Raw genomic sequence first — 18,489 nt, forward strand, 5'->3', positions numbered from 1 at the left:
TCATGAGAATGATTAAAAGGTTAGAAAACCTGCCTTAGAGTGAGAGACTCAAAGAGCTCAAACTTGACAAAGAGCACTGATTTCAGAGGTGACTTGATCACAGTCTCTCAGTACCTACCTGGGGAACAAACATTTAATAACAGGCTCTTCAATCTAGCAGCAAAAGATCTAACACGGTCCTATGGAAGCTGGAGCTAGACAAATTCAGATTGGAAATAAACCCTAATTTTTTCCTGATGAGGGTATTTAACCATTGGAAAGGTTGCCAAGGGTCACGGTGGATTCTCCAGCAGCAGCCATAAATCAAGGTTGAAGGACAAGATTTTTCTAAAGTTCTGCTCTAGGAATTCTTGTGGGGCAATTTTCGGGCCTGTGCTCTCAGGGAGTCAGACCGGACGATCAAAAAAGTCACATCCAGCTTTATAATCTCTGAACCCCACCCCAACAGGGACCCACTGCAAGGCAAGGGCAGCATCCAAGCTGTGAGAACCCCACGTTTAACATCAGGAAAGCGATGCACCCTGAGATGAAGGGGAACATGAAGGTCATGCAGTTCAGCTCCAGAAGACCAGGGATGGCAGTGCACAAGCTGCCTGGCTAACCTCACTGCTGCCCTGGGGCCTGGGTTGGGCCATTCTGTCTCCAGTTCCCCAGCGCAGCAGTACAGGGCAGGTTTCACCACCTCATAGCTCAGTCAGGGAATTGCCTCGCCGGCGCTGGGTAGCACAGCCCAGCTCTCAGATGATGAGAAGTGCCAGGCTGACAGTTAACCAGGGAGCCTTGACTCGGCCCCTTGTGCATCCCTGTGCTCTGGCACAGGTGCTTGCTGAGAGCAGAGCACTGGGGATCCTAAGGCCCTGGCTTGCACCCACACTCAGCAGGAATGGGCACTGCAGTGGGCACAGGCAGTAGCGTAGCTAGTGGGGTTCAAAGGCAGCAGCTGCTTCTCCTCAGGGCGGCAGGCATGGAAGCGGTGCCTGCCGGCCGGCGCTGCCAACAACATGGCCAGAGGAGCCATGCAGGGGCGGCAGACGTGGCCGGAGGAGCAAGGGGGCTAGCTCCTTGGCTCAGGGCTTGGTGGCCAAGTGCTCCCCGCCCCCCCTTGCTAATGTGGTGGGCGGGGGGAGGCGAAAGGGCCCCTGTGCCTTTAAGGCCACCTGGCTGGCGAGCCCCACATGGAGCACGCCCAGCACTGGGTGTAGGCCGGGGACAGGTGGCGGTGCAGGACGGAAGGTGAGCGGGGGGTGGTTGGGGGGGATGGCCAGGGGGGGGGCCAAGGGAGGGCGCCTTTTTTATGTTTGTTCCCCCTACACTGAAAACCTGGCTACGCCACTAGGCACAGGCTCTCTGTCCTTGTCTCCCCTCCCCTTCAGCCTGCTTCTGTCCTCTACCACATGCCCTGGCTTCTGCTCCCTCCTGCTCATTCACCCCCAGCTCCTGCTCCTCTGCCCTATACATCCCCAGCTCCTTCCCCCTCCTCTTCTGCCTCATCCACTCCCCAGATCCTGCCCCCTCCCCCTATCCCTCCACCCTATCCACCCCATCATCTCCTGCTCTTCCCCCTCCCCTTCTGCCATATCCACCCCCTCCCAGCTCCTGCTCCCTCTCCCCCTGCACCATCCATTCCTCAGCTCCTGCTCCCTCTTCCTTTGCCCTATCCAATCCACCAATTACCCCCTGAATACCACTTCCTCTCTCTCAGGGGCTGGTCTAGATATAGGTAAACTAGCTAGCTGCCTGGGGCGATAGATAGAGACAGGTTGTCCCCTTAGGATGCCACCAGGTGTGCAGAGATACCACTGAGCCCACCTGTTATGCCAGCCTGGGCACCCTTTTTACCTGTCTTGCTGAGCCAGGTTATTAAGCCTCCTCCAGCACACACACAGGCAGGGCCACACCCAACTGCAGAACGAAACAGACCTTGAGATCAGTTCTGGGAAGGCTCATCTTAAGGGATTTGCCCCAGCACTCAGGTGTCCACCTCCCCTGGAGTGCAGGCCCAAAGGTATATTTTGAAATCCACCTCCTCCCTCAATACGGAGGAAGATATGCACAGCTTCTTTCCCCCCCCCCCCACACACACATTACGAATTGCACAAACTGGCTTATACTATAAACAAGAAATAAGTTTATTAACTATAAAAAGTGGATTTTAAGTGGTTAAAGGGATAGCAAACAGAACAAAGCAGATTACTAATCAAATAAAACACACTGGCTAAGCTTGTTTCACTAAAGAAATTGGTTACAAATAGTAATTTCTGACCCTAGATATTGTTGCTGGCAGATTATAGAAAGTCTTAAAAAGCAGCTGCACTTGCCTTGAGCTGGAAACTTCAGGTATTTCCACTCACAGACTGGACATCCTCTCAGTCTGGGTTCAACCCTTCTCCCCTCAGTTCTTGCTTCCAGGTGTTTTTCAGTGTCTCTTTGGATGGGTAAGAGGAGAACCTCGATGATGTCACTTCCCTGCCTTGTATAGCTCTTGTGTATGGCAGGAACCCTTTGTCTCCCAACGGAAGAACACTGGCATTCTAAAGGGTGGGCCCAGTACCGGGTGACTCAGACCCATGTCTCTGCAAAGCTGTGGCAGCCATTACTCGTAGGCTGTCTGAAGGGTCTACAGGAAGACTAAGCCCTTTCACAGTCCATTGTCCTTGCTAATGGGCCATTAGCCCTGTCTGGCTTTTCCATTGTACCTGAAGGGCTAGTTGGGGGTGACCCCAAAATAACACATTTGAAATACAGATACATAATCAATATTCCTAACTTCAGATACAGAAATGATACAGGCATACAAATTGGAAAATCACATTCAGTAAAGCATAACCTTTCCAATGACACCTTACAAGACCCATCTGGCATAAAGTATATCTCGGTTATGTCATATCCATATTATAAGCATATTTTTGTAAAGAATATGGAGTGAAACGTCACAGATAGATTAGATAAAACTCATGTGCACACTGCTATCCTGAGCACAGAAGTACCTTCTGCCACTTATACAGGATTTGTAAAAGTAGCTTCTGCGCAGCCAGTCATGAAGCACATAAAGGCTGTCAGAATTAATGGCAGGGAGTACCTTGGGTGGGAAGACACAGGTGCAGAAATTTCTATGGTTAGGAGAAGTAATGTACAAGAAATTGACATGCTGCCAGGACAGATGGCAGAGCTTTTATTAGTAGGAGGTTACAAAATCCTTGTGTCTTTGGCTAAAGTGCACATAGAAACTGAGAATTTGGAAGCTGTATTATCTGTAGCATAGAATCATAGAATATTAGAGTTGGAAGAGACCTCAGGAGGTCATCTAGTCCACCCCCCTGCTCAAAGCAGAACCAATCCCAACTAAATCATCCCAGCCAGGGCTTTGTCAAGCTGGGCATAAAAACCTCTAAGGATGCTGTGATAAATGAAAGGGGGAGGGAGGTAACTCCCTTTTATGGACACCCAGCCAGCCAGTCAGCTATAAAAACCCTTTTCGTAGCTGTTCTCTACTTGCTGTAAAGAGTTAAAGAGTCTCCTGCATAGGTAAAAGGAAGGGAGTGGGCACCTGACCAAAACAGCCAATGGGAAGGCTAGAACTTTTTAAAATTGTAGAAAAACTTCCCCTTTGTCTGTCTGTGGTGTTCTCCCAGAGAGCAGAGACAGGGCTGGAACTATGCTGTCAGCTTGGGCCAGGTATGAAAAAACATGAGGTCTTACCTAGAAACTGCTCATTTGAAACCCCAAATATCTAAGGAGATCAGGAAATGCCTAGGAAGATGCGATTAGGTTTATTTTTTTGTGGCTTGTGGATTCCTCTGTGCTAACCCCAAATGCTTTTGTTTTGCTTGTAACCTTGAAGCTGGACCTCAAGAACTTATTTTGATGCTTAATCCTTATAAGTGGTTCTTTTTAAAAACTAGCAATAGTCTGAGTTTTCAGAAATATTTTCTTTCTTTTTGTTTTTAATGAAATTTACCTTTTTAAGAACAGGATTGGGTTTGTGTGTCCTAAGAGGTTTGTGCACATGTTGTTTAATTAGCTGGTGTGTTACCAGATTTGCCCCTTACTTTGGGGTACGCTCATTTATTACTCTTCTGGGGAGTGGGGGGGGTTTCTGTAATTCTATCAATGTGGTGCCTGTGTCACTTGTGTTTTCATAGGGGGCTCTACTTCTCCCTTCGGCTAGTCCCCTCCCAGTGGAGCTACCCTGCAGGACCTAGGTTCTCCAGCGCTGGGTTCCTCCAGCCCTAGAATCAGATGAACTCACACACAAACACACATTAACAGAGCAAGTCTGAGTGGACCGGATGAATCAGCACTCTCAAGCTGACCCCTTATATGTCCTTGGACTCAGTGGGCTGGGTCAAGCACCACTTCCAAGCTGCTACCCTTATATGCCATAGGTACCCCCCCCGGAATAGAGGAAGCCTGAGCAGGCTGGGTTGAACAGCACTTCCAGGCTGCCACCCTTATATGTCCCTGGACTCAGTAGTCTGAATCGAGCAGCACTTCCAAGCTGCCACCCTTGTATGTCACAGGTTCAGCACGTCCCTATCCCCACTTTCACGTTACTATTGTTCTGGTAGTAACCCACTTGATGAGCAAACCCCACAGTATTTTTGGGCGCTGTAGGGATCTTTAGCTTAGGTAAGAGGAGCATTGCTGCAGAGTAAATGGGGAAGCCAAAACAACAACAGAGTAAAGTTCAGAGAGAGGGAAGGGGAAACAGCTAGCTTAACTATAAAAGCTATTTATTGTATAATAGTGATAACCACACGAGGAGCCTAAACAGACACAACAGTTACACAATTACAGATTACAAAGGTCAGATATAGAAAACTAGACCTGATCAAACAAGTCAGGGTTAAAAAGTTATACCTGAGGTAGAGAAGAAAACAGAGAGAGAGAGAGCGCACTGGGGTCTCACCACTCCATGAAGCTTGAACTGGTCAGGGTTCCCAGGTGATGGTGGTAGCTCAAGGTCCTGAGTGCTGGAGACAGGCAGAGCCCCCAGCATGATCAGTCAGGTGAAGCTAATGGAGTCCCAGTGGAGCTAATGCCGAGTTTGGATCCAGGCATCAGAACCCTTAAATTGAGCTTGGGTAGGGGTTTTTGTAGGGAAACAATAATGGCTCAAGGGAGAACACTAGATTTGTTTATGGGTAAACTGATGACTAGGGTGACCAGACGTCCCGAATTTATAGGGACAGTCCTGATTTTTGGGTCCTTTTTTTGTATAGGCTCCTATTACCCCCCACTCCCTGTCCCAATTTTTCACATTTGTTGTCTGGTCACCCTACTGATGACTCAAGGCTAGACAATAGGAGCTGATCACTCCTAGCTATGGGCAGTGTTCCTTCTAGGGAGCTCACAATGCAATTAGGCAGCTTCGCTCTTTTGGATATCAACCAAAGATTCATTACTAGAATTGGTCTGATAATTGCTGAGCTGGGTGTGTGCAGGCCTGGGTTCATTAACATCTGAAGCAGAGATACCCCATGATGCAGTATGTCCCTGCTTTTCTGGTCCCAGAGTTCAGTGTGGTTCTTGCCTTGCAATCTCTGTTCTTCATTCTATATGCTAACGGAGATGCCTCCCTGTCCCAACTCTGATGCAGATGAGGCTAGGGGAGTTGCCTTAATCCTGTCACCCTTGTCAGGAGGGGTTAAGGTGTGTCTCCCACAGCCTTTTCTTTGCTTTCTGTAGGTCTTTCTTCTGACCAGTTTTGGTTTAAGCAGAGGCTGCAGGGGGTGTGTGTGTGGGTGTGTGTCCTTCATGAGTCAGACAGGCTGGATACTGCACCCTGGTTCCCGTTTGTTTGTTTGCTTTTTTCTTTCTCAGCTCTTCCCAGGAGGGGGAGTGAAAGGGCTTGAGGGTACCCCACAGGAAGAATTCCCAAGCGTGCCTTCCTGGGCTCTCAAAGGGGATTTTTGGCACTTGGGTGGTGGCAGCATCTACCCATTCAAGGTCAGAGAAAAGCTGTAACCTTGGGAGTTTAATACCAGCCTGAAATGACCAGTATTAATTTTTAGAATCCTTGCAGGGCCCACCTTCTGCACTCAGAGTGCCGGAGTGGGGAATCAGCCTTGACTGATGGAGATTCCATCGCCTCCCTAGGTAACCCATTCCAGTGCTTCACCACCATCCTAATATCTAACCTAAACCTCCCCCACTGCCACTTGAGACCATTGCTCCTTGTTCTGTCTTCTGCCACCACTGAGAACATCCGAGCTGCATCCTCTTTGGAAACCCCCTTCAGGTAGTTGAAGGCTGCTATCAAATCCTACCTCACTCTTCTCTTGTGCAGACTAAATAAGCCAAGTTGCCTCAGCCTCTCCTCGGAAATCATGTGCCCAGTCCTCTAATCATTTTTGTTGTCCTCTGCTGGACTCTCTCTAATTTGTCCATATCCCTTCTATAGCGGGGGGCCCAAAACTGGATGGAATACTCAAGATGTGGCCTCACCTGTGCAAATAGAGGGGAATAATCACTTCCCTCAGTCTGCTGGCAATACTCCTACTTATACAGCCCAATATGCCATTAGCCTTCTTGGCAACAAGGGCACAATGTTGACTCATATCCAGTTTCTCATCCACTGTAATCACCAGGTCCTTTTCTGCAGAACTGCCGCTTAGCCAGTCAGTCCCCAGCCTGTAGCAGTACCTGGAATTCTTCCATCTTAAGTGCAGGACTTGGCACTTGTCCTTGTTGAACCTCATCAGATTTCTTTTGGCCCAATCCTCCAATTTGTCTAGGTCCCTCTGTATCCTATCCCTACCCTCCAGCATATCTACCTCTCCCCCTAGCTTAGTGTCATCAGTGAACTTGCTGAGGGTGCAATCCATCCCATCATCCAGATCATTAATGAAGATGTTGAGCAAAAGCATCCCCAGGACAGACCCCTGAGGCACTCTGCTTGATATCAGTCGCCAACTAGACATCAAGCCATTGATCACTACCTGTTGAGCCTGCCCATCAGTTCCCTGAGGGTGTCAAAGTCCGCTTTTCTGAAGTCCAGGGTCCATATTCTGCTTCTCTCCTATCTTCCTTTTGTCAGGATCCTGAACTCAACCATTTCAGGGTCACTGCTGCCTAGGTTGCCACCACTTCTACTTTCCCTGCCAATTCTTCCCTCTTTGTAAGCAGCAGGTCAAGAGGAGCACGGCCCCTAGTTGGTTCCTCCAGCACTTGCACCAGGAAGGTGTCCCCAACACTCCAAAAACTTCCTGGATTGTCTGTGCATTGCTGTATTGCTCTCCCAGCAGATGTCAAGGTGATTGAAGTCCCCCATGAGAACCAGGGCCTGTGATCTGGAAACTTTTGTTAGTTGTCTGAAGAAAGCTTCATCTAACTCATCCTCCTGGTTAGCGGTGGATAATAACCCTATAGATTTATTACTAAGAAATGATTTCTTCTCTGTAGCTCAGGCTGTCTAGGGGTCTGCCTGCAGCAAGGAGGAGTATTATGCTGAAACCCTGGAGGAAAAGGGTAAAGTCCCAGGAACTGCTGAGGGAATGGGAGTAACTTTTGATTCCTCTGCAGCAGTGGAAAACGGTATGCTTCCAGGCATGCGAGAGGTTGAGACCAGCTCCTGCCCTGTAGCTAAAGTGGCATCTCCTCCAGGCGGGATGGGAGTGTGTTGCCTGTCAGTGAGAAAACTGTCCAGGTTGGTAGCTGCCAGCAGAGTGCAGATAAGAAAGGGACAGACCCCACACTAGGGTGCATAGGAGATGTGTCCTAGAGGGAAGCCCAGAGACGGGTGATGGAATCATAGAGACAACTGAGGAGGTCAGTGAGACACCTGCCCAGGCTGTTAGCTGTGAGCTCAGGGGACAGTGCCCACTCTACAGAACACAGAGGTGTATCTCTTAGAGGGGGTCCCAGAGGAGGAATCTGAGAAAAAATTAGTGGGAGTACAGGGAGGTCACATGGGGAGGGGGTTGCCCAGGACAGAAAGGCTGGTTCAGCATCTGTTTACCCAGGTACCCAACCTGTGGCTCAGGTTTTGAGAGGGAGCTATGTAATTGACCTCCCGGAAGGGACCAGTCACACAACTGACCTCTTGAGGATAGACAGAGGGGTGATGGAGGGTATCCCAACCCAGGTTCCACTTTTTCAGGACGCTGTTCCTGGTGTACTTGTGAAAACTAACTGTCTCTTTAAGGCAGGATGGAGATCTTACTGAAGAATTGTTTGTCTGTGAAAATGCTAATGACCCATCAGACAAAGAGAAGGAGGGAATTTCATAGGCTGGTAAGATACAAACAGCAGCTGTAAAAGAGCTGCTGAGAAAAGACACACCTCTTAGCTCAGAGAACACAGATCACAACAACTCTCTAGGGAAAGGGGGTGGGGAAAGTCCCAGTGCTGGAAGTGGAAATCATAAGGAACCCCCAAGAAGGGGGTGTAGATTTTTTTTGGATGGCACAGCCCTGGAAATCAAATGCAGCTCCTCAGATGACCAGCCCAACATACAAGGTCCCCTCACATCCTTACTTCACCAAAACCCCAAAGACACACTTAAACTGAAAACCTTTACTGAAGGGGGACACTAGAAAAAACACCGAAGGGAAAGAAAGACCAGTAACCGAACACATGCTGAGGTTCAGGGAGGAGCTGAAAGGCACAATGGGTGTTGAAGAAACCAGACTGTCTAAACAGAAGGCGTGGTATGATAACGAAACTTGGAAACACCTGCCTGTGATCAAAATCTTGGTGTTATTGTTACATGTCAGGATACAAAGTTTGTTATTAGTGATAAACCTTATGACACAAAAATTGGTGCTGAGGGTAAATTCTGTAAAAAGGAGTAACATGCATGATCATTGGGAAAAGCTTTTGGACGTGCTAGGAGTGGTGTCACCTATAAGGATACTGCTCCTCAGCTAATGCCTGTAAATAGGCTTAAAGCTTGTTACAGCAGGGAAACCAAAACAAACCTGGTCTGCTGTGTGGAAGGGGAAACTGAGGCACACCACATCATGGCATTAATGGCTAAATGCCACAATCCCTGCACCAGATGTTTTCTGGCAACCCAGAAAAAGAAACTCAGAACTTTGCAAGAACACCTGTGGGTGACACCACAATGTTTGGTAACACTTGGAAGTTGTATAGCCAAAACCTGAAGAGAACCTTAGGCACATACCTCCACATTAGTCAGTGACTCAACCCACCGGCAGTAAAGTAAGTGGGGAGGTATGATGCTCCACGACACGGAGTAACCGGGCGATGCTCTGGAACTACTCCATATGAGCCAGTCAGGACTCTGGGGGAGCCTCCTCTCTCTGAGCAGACTGGCGCCAGGTAAGCAGCTTACCCAGCTTCGATTTTCCTGGGTCTGACCTCGGAGCATTCAGCATCCCCTTCCACACCGTGCACTTCCCACAGCGAGTCCACATAGGTGGGGCTCCTGGAGAAGCCAGAGGGCCCCTCACCCCAACTCTGCAGTCAGCAGTGACTCTTAGCCAACCAGTAAAACAGAAGGTTTATTAGTTGACAGGAACACAGCATAGAACAGAACTCCAATCAGTGACTTTCAGCAAAGTCCATCTTGGCAAGTCCTGGGCCAGACGCTCTGGACTCCTCCTCTTCCAGTCCCCCCACACAGACTGCCCAGATTCCAGCGACCAACCTCAGACACCCCCGTTGCTCCTCCTCCTTGTCTTTGTCTCACTTCCCAGGCAGAGTCACCTGGTTGCATCCCCTCCTGGGTTTCAGATTATGAAGGGCACTAGCCATAGCATACAGAAGCCTCACCTGCCCCAAGGGTGTCACAGGCAAAGTCACACACCCTTATTTCACCACCAAGGCATTGGTGCAGCACACAGGGAAACTGAAGGACACACAGTATTAATGTAAAACTCACATAGGCTCACCAGTAAGTCTCACATAGGCTCACATACAACATAACAAGGGAAAATCTCCATTTATCACATCTCTTCCCCCTTTGAGAGCAAACTGGGTGAAGTCAGTTTAGCCAATGACTTAGGAAAGTTCAGCCCCCCTTCTCCGGAACAAAACATCAGCTATAACATTTGCTCTCCCCTTCACATGGCCCACCTCCAACTCGTATTCCCTGAGGGACAGACTCCACCTCAGGAGCTTGGCATTGGCCCCTTTCATCTGGTGCAGCCACGGGAGGGTGAGTGGTCAGTGTACACAGTGAAGTGGCATCCTAATAGATTCGGCTGCAGCCTTTTAAGAGCTCACCCCAGGGCCAGGCGTTCCTTCTCTATGGCTGCATAGCCGTGCTCCCAGGTCAGCAGCTTCCTGCTCAGGTACACGATGGGGTGTTTCTCCCCCTTTGCATCAGGGTGCATCGGCACCATGCCCAGCCCTGTGTCTGAGGCATTGGTGAACACCATAAAGGTCCTGTCAAAGTCTGGGTATCCCAGGACCAGGTCCTTGACCAGATCATCCTTCAGCGCGCAGAGAGCCCTCTGGCACTGCCCGGTCCAGACCAGCTTGTCTGGCTTCCCCTTCTTGCATAACTCCATGATGGGAGCTGACACAGAGCTACAGTGGGGCACAAACCGCCAATAGTGCCCTGCCATCCCAATAACAGCCTGGGCCTGTTTCTTAGTCTGGGGCAGAGGCCAATCTCTGATCGCCTCCACCTTGGCCAGCTCTGCCTTTAGGCAGCCGCTCCTCACCTTGTGGCACAGGTACAACACCTCTTCCATCCCACCTTGTGCTTGCCAGCTTTTACAGTCAGCCCTGCATCCTAGAGGCAACCCAGCCCCTTCCTCACCTGGGACACACGTTCCTCCCAGCTCTGGTGAACGACACAAATATCATCCATGTACACAAGGGTAAAATTCTCCATCCCCTTCAGTAACTGATCCACCTGGCGCTGGCATCTGTCTGGTGCCTCCTTGAGGCCGAAAGGTAGGACCAGGGATTTGTACAGCCCCGAAGCAGTGACAAAAGCAGGTTTCAACCTGACATCTGGATGCAAAGGCACCTGCCAGTACCCTTTGGTGAGAACCCTGGTAGTGGGGTTCCCCCCAACTTGTCTAGGATCTCATCAGGCCCAGGCATGGGGCAGGCACCAGACATGGTGATGGCACTGAGCTTCCGATAGGCCACACAGAATCGGATCGACTCATCTTTTCTGGGGACCAGCACCATGGGAGAGGCCCTGGGGCTGGTGGATGGCTGGATCTCCCCTAAAGCCAGCATGTCTCTGACTTCTCCCTCCAGGGCCTGGGCTGTGTTCCCAGTTACTCTGAATGGGCAACACCTGATGGGAGGAGTGGCTCCTATCTCCACCCAGTGGACAGCTTGGTTAGTGAGCCCAGATCTCTGCCTGCTGGACAGGGATTAGCTTGTTAGAGAGGAATCTGGTGACACCTTAAAGACTAACAGATGTATTTGGGCATAAGCTTCCATGAGTTAAAAAAACACTTCTTCAGATGCATGGAGTGAAAATTACAGAGACGGGCATAGATATACTGAGACATGGAGAGAAGGGAGTTACGTCACAAGTGGAGAACCAGTAATGACAAGGCCAATTCAGTCAGGGTGGATGTGGTCCACTCCCAATAACAGATGAGAAGGTGCCAGTACCAAGCGAGGGAAAATTGCTTTTGTAGTGAGCCAGCCACTCCCAGTCCCTGTTCAAGATTAAATTAATGGTGTTAAATTTGCAAATAAATTGTAGCTCAGCAGTTTCTCTCTGAAGTCTGTTTTTGAAGGTTTTTTTTTGTTTTTTTTAGAAGTGGTTTTTCACCCATGAAAGCTTATGCCTAAATAAATCTAGTCTTTAAGGTGCCACCGGTCCTGTTATTCTTGTGGATACAGACTAACACAGCTGACCAGTATCAGAGGGGTAGAGGGTTGTATTGATTCCAGCTAGGGACCAGCTCCTGTCTCAAGGAAGAGACCCACCAGGGGGTCTTGACCCCTCTCCCACTGGCAACACATGGCCAGTACCAGCCTCTCCCTGTCACAGTACGGCTCCATCATGTTGACATGATCCCCTCGGTGGCTGTGAGCCCAGTTGGGCAGTTCCATCACAACGTTCTTCTCATTCAGCTGATTGATGACCTTGAAAGACCCATCCCAGGCAGCTTGCAGCTTATTCTTCCTCACTGGGATGAGAACCATCACTTGGTCCCTGATGGCACAGGAGCGGGCACGCCCTGAGCGATTGTACCAGACTTTCTGCCTCCCTTGGGCCCTGGCTAGGGTCTCCCTGAACAGACCCATGAGCTCAGTGAGTTTTCCCCTCCCATTCGTCCCTCACCAAGTCCAGGGGTCCCTTCGCTCTATTCCCATACAGCAACTGCAAAGGAGAGAACCCCATGGATTCCTGGGGCCCTTCCCTGTACATGAACAAATAGCAGGTGGGGTAAATACTTATCCCAGTCCTGCAGATGCTGGTCCAGGAAAGTCTTCAGCCTCATCTTCAGGGTCCCATTAAATCTCTCCACCAGACCGTTGGACTGAGGGTGATACGCCGAGGCTCAGGAGTTCCAGACCCCACACGTCTCCCACAAGCACTGGAGCAGGGTTCACATGAAGTTGGACCCCTGGTCTGTAAGGACCCCTTGGGGAACCTCACTCTGCTGAAAATGGTCAGCAGCACGTCTGCTACAGTGTCTGCCTCGATAGAGGACAGAACCACTGCCTTTGGGTAATGGGTACCAAAATTTATCCCCACCAGAATGTATTTTTTCCCTTGCCTGGGTCGCCTTGCTGAGGGGCCCCTCTATGTCCATGGCCACCTTCTGAAAAGGCTCCTTTACGACAGGCAGGTGTCTCAAGACTGCTTTACCCTTGTTCCAGGCCTTCCCCACCCTCTGGCAGGGGTCACAGGACCTGCTGAACAGGGTCACAGACTCCAGGTCAGTAAAGGTTTTGCAGCATCCTCTGCCTGATGCGCTGGATCCCCTGGTGTCCCAAGAGAGGGACATCATGGGCCAGGTACAGTAGCCTCCAGTGGTACTTCTGGGGGACTATCAGCTGCCTCCTGATCCCCCATGACTCTACTTCCCCTGGGGGATCCCATTCCTAGTATAGGAATCTTTCCCTGCTGCAGCCTTCCCCATGCTGTAGCCAGCAAGTTTCTCAGCTTCTCTAAGGAGGGATCCTTCTGCAGCTCAGCTTGGAATTCAGCAGCTGGAGAGGGAAGTGAAACCAGTTCCCTCTCTCTGCCTGCAGTCACAGCCCTCCAGACTGGAGCACTGGGATTTGGGCTCTCTTGGTGAAGAGCCCCCATCTTGATCTCAGCCACCCTCTGACCAGGCGTCTCTGTCACCAGCAGTGCCCTTTTAGCTGTTTCCCCCTGCCCTGGGGCCTCTTGCACTTCTGGACAAGGCAGCCCTGGCTGGCAGCCATCCCGCCCTGACTGTGGTTCCCCACACTGAGCTGGGGTCTCCGATCCCCGCAGACTCAGTTTCACCCCTGTTGCCCCAGTGAGGGCAGGCAGCGAGCCAGCTGCTTTGCTCACAGCATCAGAGCCAGCATGAGCCACCTTCCCCGTGTTCAGGGGAGGAGGGAGCATCTCTCTGTCCCACTCAGCTCCAGGGCCCTGGTTACAGACAGGTAGGGCAGCTGAGCTTAGCAACTCTTCCCCCGTGCCAGCCAGGTTATTTGCATTCACATTGACTGTTTGTCTCAGCCGATTGGTTCCCTGAATTCAAACTTGTATCCTTGGCTGTTACAGGAGCAGGGCCTGGATCCTGTCCCAGAGAGAGACAGTCATCCCCCGACAGGACATCACAGCTGGTTGTGAGGTTCCCCTCTGGTGTTATCTGAACCAGTGATCTGCTAACACACCTAGGGTAAACACACCTAGCCCAGAGAGCACAAATCACAGCCCTCTGAGGGCACCTTTCCCAGCAGCTTTCCCATAACTGCTCTCTGTGTCTCACCCGCCTGGGGAAAACACCTCCCTCTCTGGCCGTTGGACCATCTGTATTCTGGCAAACTACCACCTGGCAATTTCCTGGTCCCAGTTCCTCTGTTATCACAGGCATTGGAGTTGCATCTTGGTTTAAAGAGAATCAGTTACTTTCCAAAAACTTATCAGAACTAGCATCCTGAAAAATTGGGACCTGGATTGGGTACCCTCCGCTACCCCTTTCTCTGTCCCTGAGAAGTCAGCAGTGTGACTGCTCCCCTCCAGGAGGTCAGGTACACAGTTCCTTCTCAAAACCTGAGTCACAGGCTGAGTGCCTGGGTGCACAGATGCTGACCCAGCCATCCGAGTGTCCTGGGCATCCTGCCCCAAGTGACTAGTGAGGAGACATTCCTGTACCCCCACTATTCTGTCCCCAGTTTCCTCCTCAGGGCCCCCTCCTAAGACACAGTCCTCTGTGCTCCTTATGAAGGGTTCAGTTGCAAAAATCTGCCAGCTAACAGCTGGGACAATTTCCTTAATCACTGACAACACCTCTCCTGCCCTTGTGCCTGAGGGCATGTTGCCTTCTGCTGGAAAGGAGCTAGTCTCAGCCCCTTCCCTACGTGGAAGCACCCTGCTTCCTTGTGTTACAGAATCACAGGAATCCTCACCCACCTCAATGGTTTCTGAGATCCCCTGTCCCTTCCCCGGGCTCTCCTCTGGGACACACTGCTCTATGCTCCCTAGAGCCCTCTGTCTTATCAGCTCCATCCATCCCCCTACTCTCTCCTCCTTCACCCTATCCTCTCCACCCATCCTGTAACTCCTCCCCTGCTGCCTCATCCTCTCCACCCAACCCTCTGTCACGGAGTCACCTAGAGATGCTCTGGAACTGTTCTGTCTGAAGCCAGTCAGGACTCTGGGCTAGCATGCCTCCTTAGGCACTTGCACTGTTGCCAGGGCAAGAGGCCTAAATGGCTTTCCTATGTCTGACCTCTGAGCATTCAGCACTCACATTCACTGTGCGCTTCCTGCAACGAGTCCACCTGTGCAGGGCTCCTGGGAAAACCTAAGAGCCCTGCACCCCCACGCTGCGGGGAAGATGTACTAGTCGACAGGAATACAGCATAGAACAGAACTTGTTAGCACAGTTTCAACCAACTCCATCTTGGGGGAACCCTGGGCCAGATGCCCTTGACTGCCCCCTCCTTGAGTCCCCCACAGCAGACTGCCCTGGGCCCTGTTGCTGGCTTTCAACATGTTGGTTGCTTCCCCACCGGGCTTTGTCCTGCTTCCCGGGCAAAGTGTCACTAGGTCACGTCCCCCTCCTGGGTCTCAAGTTACCAAGGGAATTGGCCATCCCTTACATGCAGGCAGCTGGGCAGCCTCACCTGCCCCAAGGGCCTCTAAAAAAGTCACACACCCAATTCCCACCACCTAGGCATTGGTGCAGTACACAGGGAAACTGAGGCACACAAAGCATTAATACAGAGCAGTAAGACTCACATGCAACAAAGGGAAAAATTCCACTTCATCACATCTCTCCTCCCTCTGAGATCAAACTGAGCACGATCACTTTAGCCAGTGACTTGGGGAAGTTCAGGCCCCCCTCTGCATGACAAGGCATCAGCTATAATGTTGGCACTCCCTTAACATGGACCACCTCCGTATTGTAATCCTGAAGGAGCAGACTCCACCTCAGGAGCTTGGCATTGGCCCCTTTCATCAGGTGTAGCCACATCAGGGGTGAGTAAAGCACATCTCAAATAGATACAGCTGCAGCTTTTTAAGGGCCCGCACCATGGCCAGGCATTCCTTCTCTATGGCCCCATTGTTCTGTTCATAGGGGGGCAATTTCTTGCTCGGGTACCCAATGGGGTGTTTCTCCGCCTTCTCGTCAACTTGCATCAGCACTGCACCCTGCCCCATGTCTGAGGTGTCGGCGAACACCATAAAGGGCTTGTCAAAGTCTGGGTTTACCAGCACTGGGCCCCTGACCAGAGCCTCTTTCAGAGCACGGAGAACCCTCTGGCACTGCTCAGTCCAGACTATCTTGTCTGACTTACCCTTCTTCCATAACTCCGTGATGAGGTGGCAATGGAGCTAATGTCAGGCACAAACCTCCGGTAGCATCCCACCACCCCAATAAAGATTTCTTAGTCTGGGGGAGAGGCCAATCTCTGATCATCTCCACCTTGGCTGGCTCTGTCTTTAGGCAGCTGCTCCCCACCGTGGGGCCCAGGTACAATACCTCTGCCATCCCCACTTTGCAGTTCCCAGCTTATACAGTCGTTCAATCTTGCATCCTGGAGCTGGTTCAGCAGTTGTTTAACCTGGAACACATGTTCCCCCGAGGTCTGGCTAAAAACACAGATATTGTCAATTAACACCAGGGCAAAATTGTCCATCCTCTTGAGTAATTGATCCACCAGGCGCTGGAAGGTGGCAGGTACCCCCTTGAGGCCCAAAGGCAGGACCAGGAACTCAGAGCCCCAGAGGGTTGATAAAAGCAGATTTCAGCCTGGCATCTGGATCCAGCGACACTTGCCAGTAGGCCTTGGTGAGATCCATAGTAGCGAGGTAATGAGCGCACACACACACACACACACACACACATATATCTTATCTAGGAACTCGTCAGGTCTAAACATGGAGTAGGTATCGAACAGAGTGATGGCATTTAGCTTCTGGTAGTCCACAAGGCCTGTGGGCTGTTGAACAGCTGGATCACCCCTAAAGCCAGCATATCCTTGACCTCTGTCTCCAGGTCCTGGGCAGTTTTCCCCATGACTCTGAATGGGAAACATCTGATGGGAAGGTGGGCTCCTGTCTCCACCCAGTGGACAGCTCAGTTAGTGATGTCAGGCCTGTTGGAAAACAGCCGCTAATAGGATCGCAACACCTCTCTGATCTCTGCCTGCTGGACAGGGGTTAACTGGTCAGAGAGGAACTGATTCCATTGGGAGGCCAGCGCTGTCTCAGGGAATAGATCCACCAGGGGATCATCCCCTTCTCCTCCCACTGGCCACACATGACCAGTACCAAATTCTCCCTGTCAAAGTGTGGCTTCATCCTGTTGGCATGGTACAATCAGTGGCCGTGAGAGTTCCACCACATAGCTCACCTCATTCAGCTGCTTGATGACCTGAAAGTGTCCATCCTAGGCAGCTTGTGGATTGCTTTTTTCTCACAGGACTGAGAACTATCACCTGGTCTCCAGTACTATAGGAGTGAGCATGCACTGTGCGGTCACACCAGATCTTCTGCCACCCTTGGGCCTGGGCTAGATTCTCCCTGACCAAGCCCATGAACTCAGCGAGCTTTTCCTGAAAACTCAGTACATACTCCACCACTGATTCTCCATCGGGGGAGGCCTTCCCGTCCCATTCATCTCTCATCAGCGGTCCCCTCACTCTCCTCTCATATAGCAACTCAAAAGGGGAGAACCCTATAGATTCCCAGGGCACTTCCCTGTACATGAACAGGAGGTGGGATAAATACTTGTACCAGTCCTGTGAGTGTTGGTTCATAAATGTCTTCAGCATCATCTTCAGGGTCCCAATGAACTTCTCCACCACCCTGTTGGACTGAGGGTGATAGGCCGAGGCCCAGGTGTGTTGGACCCCACACTTCTCCCATAAACACTGGAGCAGGGTTGATATGAAATTGGACCTCTGGTCTGAGAGGACCTCCACGGGGAACCCCACTCTGCTGAAAACGATCAGCAGCATGTCTGCAACAGTGTCTGCCTTGATAGAGGACAAGGTCACTGCCTCAGGATAGTGAGTAGCGAAATCTACCACCACCAGAATGTATTTCTTCCCTAACTGGGTCACCTTGCTGAGTGGACCCACTATGTCCATGGCCACCTTCTGAAAAGGCTCCTCTATGATGGGCAGGGATCTTAAGGCTGCCTTCCCCTTGTCCCGGGCCTTCCCCACCCTCTGGCAGGGGTTGCAGGACCTGCAGATGTGCTGGACTGTGTCAAAGACTCCAGGCCAGTAAAAGTTCTGTAACAGCCTCTGCCTGGTGCACTGGATTCCCTGGTGTCCCAAGAGAGGGACATTGTGGGCCAGGTACAGCAGCCTGCAGTGGCACATCTCGGGGACCACCAGCTGCCTCCTGATCCCCCACAGTTCCACTGTCCCTGGGGGAGCCAATTCCTGGTACAGAAATCCCTTCTCCCACCGGAATCTTTCCCTGCAGCCTTCCCAAGGGGTTTCGCCGGCTGTGGCCAGCAAGTTCCCTCAGCGTCTCTAAGAAGGGATCTTTTTCTGCAACTTGGCCTGGAATTCAGCAGCTGGGGAAGAAATCGGAACCTGCTCCCTCTCGCTGGCTGGGACTGGGGTTACAGCTCCACCAAGCCCTGTCCTTGGTGAATAGTAAACTGCTCAGGATAGTTGTGAAGAACTTCAAAAATATCTCACAAAACGAAGTGACTGGGCCACAAAATCACAAATGAAATTTAATGTGAATAAATGTAAAGTAATGCATATGGGAAAAAATAACCCCAACTATACATACAATACAATGGGGGCTAATTTAGCTACAACTAATCAGGAAAAAGATTTTGGAGTCATCATGGACAGTTCTCTGAAGATGTCCATGCAGTGTGCAGAGGCGGTCAAAAAAGCAAACAGGATGTTAGGAATCATTAAAAA

This window comes from Chelonoidis abingdonii, chromosome 11 (genome assembly GCF_003597395.2).
Source record: "Chelonoidis abingdonii isolate Lonesome George chromosome 11, CheloAbing_2.0, whole genome shotgun sequence".
Lineage (NCBI taxonomy): Eukaryota > Metazoa > Chordata > Testudines > Testudinidae > Chelonoidis > Chelonoidis abingdonii.